We start from the raw sequence: 9,374 nt of genomic DNA, 5'->3' as shown, positions 1-9,374 counted from the left end.
CAGAGGCAGCTTGGATCTAGTGTTGCTGTGGCTGTGGTGTAGGCTGGTAGCTGCAACTCTGATTCGATCCCTAGCCTGGGAACTTCCATATACCACAGGTGCAGCCCTTATCCAGGAGAAATTGAAGCCCTCAGACACTCTAATGGGAATAAAAATGGTGCAGCCACTATGAAAAACAGTTTAGCAGTTCATCAAGCTGATCAGAGTTACCATTTGACTCAATAATTCCACCTCTAGGATGTATCCAAAAGAACTTGAAAGTGGATATGCCAAAAAAATTTTATGTAAGACTGTTCATAGTCGCACTAGGCACCAGTCGCAATAGGCAAAAGATGGAACCAACCCAAGGGTCTATCAGTGAATGAATAGAGGAACAAAATGTAGCATATCTATACCATGGAATATTATTCAGCCCTAAAAAATAATGACATACTGACACATGCTACAACATGGATAAATCTTGGAAACTTGATGCTGTGTGAAAGAAGCCAGACATGAAAGGCCACATGTTGTGTGATTCCATTTAAAGGAAATGTCCAGAATAGGTAAATCCATAGATACAGGAAGCCAGGGGCAGCGGTGGGGGTGGGGGTCAGGTGGGGCAGAAACCTCTTGATGGGTATAGGGCTTTTCTCTTTGGGATGATGAAAAATTCTGGACCTAGAACGGACTTAATGCCACTAAAATGTACACCTTGAAATGGTTAAAATGATAAAGTGTATGTTGGCTATATTTTACTACAACTGGAGAAGAAAAAAGGAGACTGAAAAATAAAGTTACCCAGCAATTTTTCCCAGTTCATGAAATTTGATTTATTGAAAAGAAACTTGATCCACAGCAGATGAAATGCTACGAGTCAAGCTTTTAGTCATTCTGTGATGTCAGATCTGCTTCATCTGGAAACATCACGTTTGCAGAGCACTCGCTGGGTCCAAGTCCTCAGATTCCCTCTCATCCTCACAGCGACACTGAGAGAGAGAAGGGGCCATGGTTTTTTCCTTCTCGCAGGAGAAGAAACTGAGGCTGGTGGGGACAGGAGCAATGACATCACTGAAGGTCACACAGCCTTGGGGGTCGCAGCCCCTAGACCTTGGGTCCAGGGCTCCCTCCCCCGCCCCCAATCACCTTGGCGGCTCTTAACACAGCATCTCAGGCCTGAACCTGAGAATCCCGGGCAGAAAACCTCTGCCCCAAACTTGGGAAACTCCACAGTGTGCTGCCTGAGCCCGTCGTGACATCAGAGAAGCTTGTGTTATTCTCTCTCCGGATCTGCCCTTCAGGAGGCAGCCAGTCCGCCCGAAGGCAGTGGGGGAGTGGGAAGAAAATACACCTCAGGGAGTTCCCGTGGCGCAGTGGTTAACGAATCCGACTAGGAACCATGAGGTTGCGGGTTCGGTCCCTGCCCTTGCTCAGTGGGTTAATGATCCGGCGTTGCCGTGAGCTGTGGTGTAGGTTGCAGACGCGGCTCGGATCCCGCGTTGCTGTGGCTCTGGCGTAGGCCGGTGGCTACAGCTCCAGTTCAACCTCTAGCCTGGGAACCTCCATATGCCACAGGAACGGCCCAAGAAATAGCAACAACAACAACAACAACGACAAAAAGACAAAAGACAAAAAAAGAAAATACACCTCAGGATCTTAAAACCAATAAAGAAATTTTATTCTTTTTCCCCCCCAAGATCAGTCACATGGCTGTGTTCTTTTAAAAGATGTTTCAAGAGCTCTCTTGTGGCACAGCAGGTTAAAGATCCAGCGTAGTCACTGCAGAGGCTCAGGTCAGTGCTTTGGCGCAGGTTCAATTCCTGGCCCGGGGAACTTCTGCCTGCCATGGGTGTGGCAAAAAGAAAAAAAAAAAAAAATGACATCTCAAGAACTCAGGCACTCCTAGATTAAACCATTTGACATCCATGTGTGCAAGTGTAGTGGGTAGAACTGTGTCCCCCACAAAAAGATATGTTAAAATCCTAACCCAGTAATTTTGTTTTGTTTTGTTTGAGGCACTTCCACTGTTTTCCACAATTTACATTTCCACTAATAGTGAATAAGGATTCCCTTTTCACCAACACTTGTTATTGCCTGTCTTTATGATAGCCATTCTAACAAGCAGGAGACGTTATCTGACTGGGGGTTTTTTGGATTTTTTTTTTTTTTTTTTTTTTTTTGCTCTATAGGTCTGCACCTGTGGCATATGGAGGTTCCCAGGCTAGGGGTCCAATCAGAGCTGCAGCTGCAGGCCTACACCACAGCCACAGCAACTCGGGATCGAGCTGCGTCTGTGACCTACATCACAGCTCACAGCCACTCCGGATCCTCTACCCACTGAGCGAGGCCAGGGATCGGCCCCTCAACCTCATGGTTCGTAGTCAGATTTGTTTCTGCTGTGCCACGATGGGAACTCCGTAACCCAGTAATTTTTAATGTGACCTTATTTGGAAATAAGTTCTTTTTTTATTATTATTAAGGTATAGTTAATTTACAGTGTTGTGCCAATTTCTGCTGTATAGCCAAATGACTCAGTCATACATAGATACACATTCCTTTTAAAAAATATATATGATTTTCCACCATGGTCTACCCCAGTAGATTAGATAGGAGCTCAATGCTTATCCATTCTAAATGTAATAGTTTGCAACTACTAATCCCAAACTCCCAGTCCATCCAACTCCCTCCTCCCTTTTCCCTGGCAACCACAAGTCTGTTCTCCATGTCTGTGAGTCTGTTTCTGTTTTGTAGTTAGGTTCATTTGTGCCATATTTTAGATTCCACGTATAAGTGATATCATTCCACGTATTTGTCTTTCTCTTTCTGACTTCACTTAGTATGAAAATCTCTAGTTCCATCCATGTTGCTGCAAATGGCATTATTTCGTTCTTTTCCTATGGCTGAGTAGTATTCCATTGTACATATGTAGCCCATCTTCTTAATCCATTCATCTGTTGATGGACATTCAGTTCGTTTCTATATCGTGGCTATTGTGAATAGTGCTGCAGTGAACACAGAGGTGCATGTATCTTTCCGCATTACAGTTTTCTCCAGATATATGCCCAAGAGTGGGATTTCTGGATCATGTGGAATCATATGGTAGTTCTGTATTTAGTTTTCTTTTTTTTTTTTTTTTTTTTTTTTTTTTTGCTATTTCTTTGGGCCACTCCCGCTGCATATGGAGGTTCCCAGGCTAGGGGTTGAATCGGAGCTGTAGCCACTGGCCTACGCCAGAGCCACAGCCATGCAGGATCCAAGCCGAGTCTGCAACCTACACCACAGCTCACGGCAACGCCGGATCGTTAACCCACTGAGCAAGGGCAGGGACCAAACCCGCAACCTTATGGTTCCTAGTCGGATTCGTTAACCACTGCGCCACGACGGGAACGCCTGTATTTAGTTTTCTGAGGAAGCTCCATACTGTTTACCATAGTGGTTGCACCAATTTACATTCTCACCAACAGTGTAAGAGGGTTCCCTTTTCTCCACACCCTCTCCAGCATTTGTTATTTGCTGACTTGTTAATGATGGCCATTCTGACTGGTGTAAGAAGTTACCTCATTGTGGTTTTGATTTACATTTCTCTAATAATCAGTGATGTTGAGCATTTTTTCATGTGCCTCCTGGCTATCCATATGTTTTCTTTGGAGAAATATCTATTTAGGTCTTCTGCCCATTTTTCAATTGGGTTTTTTTTTGTTGTTAAGTTGTATGAGTTGTTTGTATATAACAGAGATTAAGCCCTTGTCGCTTGCATCATTTGCAACTATTTTCTCCCATTCTGTAAATTTGCCTTCTTTTGTGGTTTCCTTTGCTGTGCAAAAGCTTGTAAGTTTGATTAGGTCCCATTGGTTTATTTATTTTTTTTATTTCTACTGCTTTGGGAGACTGACCTAATAAAACATTTGTACAGTTTATGTCAAATAATGTTTTGTCTACGTTCTCTTCTAGGAGTTTTATGGTCTCACGTCTTATGGTTAAGTCTTTAAGCCATTTTGAGTTTACTTTTGTGCGTGGTGTGAGGGTGTGTTCTAGTTTCATTGATTTATATGCAGCTGTCCAGTTTTCCCAGCACCACTTGCTGAAGAGACTATCTTTCCCCCATTTTATATTCTTGCATACTTTATCAAAGACTAGTCAGCTATGGGTGTCTGGGTTTATTTCTTCCATTGATCCATATATCTGTTTTTGTACCAGTACCACATTGTTTTGATCACTGTAGCTTTGTAATATTGTCTGAAGTCTGGGAGAGTTATGCCTCCTATTCCTCCCCACCCCCCAACCCCTGATGGCTTTTTCAATTCTAGGTCTTTTATGATTTCATATAAATTTTTGGATTATTTGTTCTAGCTCTGTGAAAAATGGCATGTGTAATTTGATAGGGATCACATTAAATCTGTAGTTTGCCTTGGGTAGTACAGCCATTTTAACAATATTAATTCTCCCAATCCAAGAACATGTGCTCTTTCTATTTCTTTGAATCCTCTTTAATTTCCTTTGTTAATGTTTTGTTGTTCTCAGCATATAAGTCTTTCACCTCCTTGGTCAGATTTATTCCTAGGTATTTGGGGGGGGGTTATTTTAAAAGATATTGTTTTTTATATTCTTTTTCTTTTCTTTTTTCTTTTTAGGGCCACACCTGTGGCACATGGAAGTTCCTGGGCTAGGGGTCAAATCAGAACTGGAGCTGAGGCCTACACCACAGCCATAGCAACACAGGATCCAAGTCACATCTGCAACCTACACCACAGCTTGTGGCAACACCAGATCCTTAACCCACTGAGCAAGACCAGGGATCAAACCTGCATTCTCATGGGTACTAGTAAGGTTCATAAACAGCTGAGCCACAACAGGAACTCCTATATTTCTTTTCTAATATGGAAATAAGGTTTTGAAGATGTGATCAAGTTAGGATCACACTGGATTAAAGTGGGCCCTAATCCAATGACTGGTGTCCTAATAAGAAGAGGGAAATTTGGATCCAGAGACACAAAGAAGGCATGTGAAGACAGGCAGAGATTGTGGAGATCGTCTTATGTTTAAGCAATAAGCCAGTAGAAGCCAAAGGCTGGGCATCAGCAGCTGAAGAGAAGCAAGGCAGAATCCCTCCGCAGAGTCTTCATCAGGAGGGTGGCCCAGAAGGCACCTTGATTTCAGACTCGCACCCTCTAGAACCATGAGAGAACAAATGTTGAAGTGATCCAATTTGTGGTAATTTGCCATGACAGCCTTAGGAAATTAATATAGTGAGGAAAACAAGATTGGACATCAGCCATTTCACGTGGTTCCATCTAATGGATGTTCCTGTTATGGACCACTCTGACTTCAGCAGTTCAGAAGGTGCTAGGTTGGCCTGGGTGCAGGAAGCAGGTGGTCCGAGCTCACTGGGCCCCTGGACATGGGTTGCTCATGGAAGTGGCACCATCTTGGTTACTGACCCTTGACAGGCCCTGCCCAGGCCTCCGTCCCTGCACCTCTTCTCTTTTTCCCCTCCCTCCCTCACTCCCTAGGCCAAGAAAGCAGCCGCAGACAACACACAAAGGAATGAGCGTAGCTGGCTTCCAGTAAAACTTGTGAACACTGAAATTTGAACTTCATATAATTTTCATGTGTCACAAAAGATTACTCTTTTAAACATTTTTTCAAACATTCAAAAATGTAAAAATCATTCTTAGCTAGACATTGGTACAAAAAGAGATAGCAGGCTAGATTTGGCCCATGGGTGGCAGTTTGCTCACCCCCGACCTAGACAATCTCATTGAGTTCCTGGGGCTAAAAATGCTAAATATTCATGGTAACCAGCAAAGCAAATTCCTATCTTTTACACAGCCTTCTCTCTGACCTTCAAGTACCACAATCCATGTCCACTTGGATGTCTAATGTGTATTCGACTCTCCCAATGCCGCATTCTAAATACGACTTTTGACTTCCTTTCCTACTTGAAGTCTATCCCACCCTCTGGTCCCCATCTCAGTGAATGGGGTTACTATTCCCTATCAGGCCAAAAATTTGTAGTCATCCTTGACTTCTTTTTCTCAGACTCCATATCCAATCCATCTGCAAAACCAATCAATTCTACCTTCACAGTTCACTCAGATCTGATAACTTCTCCCCACCACCACTGCTCTCAACCTCGTCCAATCTACCAGCACCTCTCCATCCATCTCCATGGTCTCCTACCATCTATTCCCACAAGGGAGCCGATGGGATCCTTTTGATCCAAAGCATCCTATTCCCCTACCTTCAGTCCGACCTCTAATCCTCCAAACACTCTCTACCACCCTTACAATAAAATCTAACACCTGGAAATCAAAACCATGAGATATCACTTCACACCACTTAGGATGGCTACTATCAAAACAATCAGGAAATGACTGTTGGGGAGCATACAGAGAAAGTGGAAACTTTTTATTGGTGGCAATGTAAAATGGTGCAGCAGCTATGGAAAACAGTACGGTGGGTCCTGTAAACAAAATAGAGAATTACCATATGATCCAGCAATGGGTACCTACCTAAAAGATTTGAAAGTAGGGTCTAGAGGAGATATTTTGTACACCCATGTGCATAACCACATTATTCACAATAGCCAAGAGACAGAGGCATCCCAAGTGTCCAATATCAGATAAATGGATAAAGCAAAAATAGTTATATACACACAATGGAATATTACTCAGACCTAAAAAGGAAGGAAATGTTGACACATGCTACAACATGGATGACCTCGAGGGCATTACGCTAAGTGAAAGAAGCCAGACATAAAAAGGCAGATTCTGTGTGATTTCACTTGTGTGAGGTACCTAGAATAGTCAAATTCATTGAGACAGAAAGTAGAATGGTGGTTACCTGGGGCTGGGTGTGGTTGGGAATGAGGGGTTGTTATTTAATGAGTCCAGAGTTTTTGTTTTATAAGAGAAAAGTCTTAGAGATTGGTTGCACGAGTTGAGTGTACTTAACATTACTGAACTGTGCACTTGAAAACAGTTAAGATGGTGAATGTTATCTGTGTTTTAACACAATTTTTTAAAAATGCAACTCCTGTATTGCACCCTTAGGTAATCTGGCCTAACCTCCATCTTTGACCTCATTTCCCAGCCCCCTCCCCCTCCTCCTTAGCTCTAGCCATCCTGGCCTTCCAGCTGACACTCTTCCTCCCACCTGGAAGCTGCTTACTCCAGATGTGCTCAGGACTCGCCTTCTCAGCACCGCAGGCCTCTGCTCCGGGAGCCCTCCCCTGACAACCGTGTCCAAAATGGCAGCCTCCCACACTTGACTTGTCTTTATGGCACTTTCCACACTCAGCATTACGTTGTAAGTACAATTATTTTCTTGTTTATTACTTCTCTCTTCTTTGTTCGGGTAAGGACTTTTCCTGCTTTCCTTGCCACTATGTCTCCAGCTCCTGGCACACAATAGGTGCTCACTAAATACAGTGACTTGTTGAGAGAATAAATGTGAGCCCGACAATGCAGTCTCTCATCAAAAGACAAGGGAGTTCCCGTTGTGGCTCAGAGGTAATGAACCTGACTAGTGTGCCTGAGGATTCAAGTTCCATCCTTGGCTCCACTCAGTGGGTTAAGGATCTGGCATTGCAGTGAGCTGCAGTATTAAGCCATAGATGTGGCTTGGATCTGGTGTTGCAGCGGCCATAGTGTAGGCTGGCAGCTGCAGCTCTGATTTGATCCCTAGCCTAGGAACCTCCATAAGCTTCAGGTGCAACCCTAAAAAGAAAAAAAAAAAAAGACAAGGGTAGGGGTCTCCAGGGGCCTCAAATCACCCCCCGCCCCCGCAACCGCCACTCATCAGTAAATCCAGTTCCCTCCCTGGAAAATGGGATCCCTTCAGGTGCCTCCAAGACTGAGATGATAAATAATGGAATCTTATATGTAAAATACTGTGAGTTCTTAGGAAAACAATAATTCTGAAACATGCAACAACTGGTACACAGCCATGCTTGACGTTTGCAGAATAAAGATCTTTGTGTTGGCATGATTTAAAACATTAAGCTATTTTTCCATTTCCACCAACCAAAGTGAGGCTGCTGGGCTGGGGGTCAGAACACCTGGCCTCTATCCCTGGTGCCACCAGTTACCTGCCTTGTGACCTTGGGCAAGCCAATTTCCCTCTGGGGACCTTGGCTTTCTTTCTGGCCCCGTGAAAGGACTAAGCTGGTATCTCATGAGTCCCTTTCTCCTTGAAGACTCTAAGATCTTTGACAAGTTGTAGTTCACTCACCCTTTGATATTGTTGAGATTTTTAAGTTCATCTCGAATTACTGATTAATCGGATCCCTTTTTCATGCTTCCGTCTGTTGGCAATGCAACAACAGTAGAAAAACATTTCTACCCAGGAGTAAAACCACAATGACTCATGACTTGTTAAACCCAAATGTGAATGGGGGAGGGGAGGAAATACAGGCGAGAAGGGAAATTTACTGATTCGTGGAAGGAGAAAGAGCTTCAACTCAAAACTGCATGATTCATGGTAACATCGTTCATTGGGACAAACCGCTGGGTTTTCCACGAGGGTCTAAGATGATACCTCAGGCATTCGATGTTCTTAGAATGGTGGAGTCCCGTCCTGTCAATAAAAATGGAATAAACTCTATTTTTAGGGAGGTCAAGAGGGAGTCTCACCCAGGAAAGGCACAGAGGGCGACACGGTGCTGGGAGCAGTCCCTGGACATGGACATAGGGTGTCTGGGACTAGGAGGGGGGTGCGGGGGGGCTCCAACTGACTCATTTCAACTCCACTGAGATGAAACAGGAAGCGGGCAGGCAGGCCTGAGCATCACAAGCTCCGAGCTGGGAGGGGGCCAGTGGGGACTTTTTCAGAGCATGGCTGTAGGAAATTTACCAAGTGGAACCTGGGGACTCGAAAGCGTGCCTGTGCTTTCCCCAAAGAGTCCAGAGGCACTTGTGCCAAAAATAGACGAGTGAGTGAGTGTGTGTGTGTGTGTGTGTGTGTGTGTAGCAGGTCCTGGCAATTTAAAACAAGTTCTGTGGTTCTTCCCACTCAAATTCCCCCACCCCTACATCCCCTCCTGGGTTCCACGTGTCTGAGCATGTCTAGCTGCGTGTGAGGTGACACCACGCCTCCCCCCACCCCTGCCACCAGAAGCTAATCAGCGGGAGCCAAGCAGCGCAGGTGAGTACCTGAAAGGAAGGGAAAGGTAGACCCAAAACCCTGGCTGCCCTCTAAAATAATAACCACGGAGTTCCCATTGTGGCTCAGCAGTTAATGAACCCAACAAGCATCCATGAGGTTGCAGGTTCAATCCCTGGCCTTGCTCAGTGGGTTAAGGATCCGGTGTTGCCGTTGCCTTGAGCTGTGGTGTAGGTCACAGATGTGGCTCAGATCCTGTGTGGCTGTGGCTGTGGTGGCTACAGCTCTAAATG

At 44.6% G+C, this 9,374-nt stretch overlaps 1 long non-coding RNA gene across 2 annotated transcripts in view; it reads right to left on the bottom strand.

Moving 5' to 3' along the window:
* Window positions 1-1,635: 1,635 nt before the first annotated feature.
* The window catches only part of LOC106508031 (uncharacterized), a 30,210-nt gene continuing 22,471 nt past the window's right edge, over window positions 1,636-9,374 (bottom strand). Inside the window, exon 3 of one of the 2 annotated variants that reach the window (XR_002338041.2) lies at window positions 1,636-1,819. This is a non-coding gene — a long non-coding RNA (uncharacterized LOC106508031). Of the gene's footprint in view, window positions 1,820-5,538; window positions 8,557-9,374 lie in introns of those variants that run through there. The other variant, XR_002338042.2, reaches the window with a different exon arrangement.

This window comes from Sus scrofa, chromosome 13 (assembly GCF_054392235.1).
Source record: "Sus scrofa isolate SSC_HxYL_T2T_F1_AM1 chromosome 13, Sscrofa_HxYL_maternal_Yorkshire_Landrace_v2.0, whole genome shotgun sequence".
Classification (NCBI taxonomy): domain Eukaryota; kingdom Metazoa; phylum Chordata; class Mammalia; order Artiodactyla; family Suidae; genus Sus; species Sus scrofa.
Note: the sequence above shows the minus strand (reverse complement) of the source record. Positions and strands in the feature narration are given on the sequence as shown.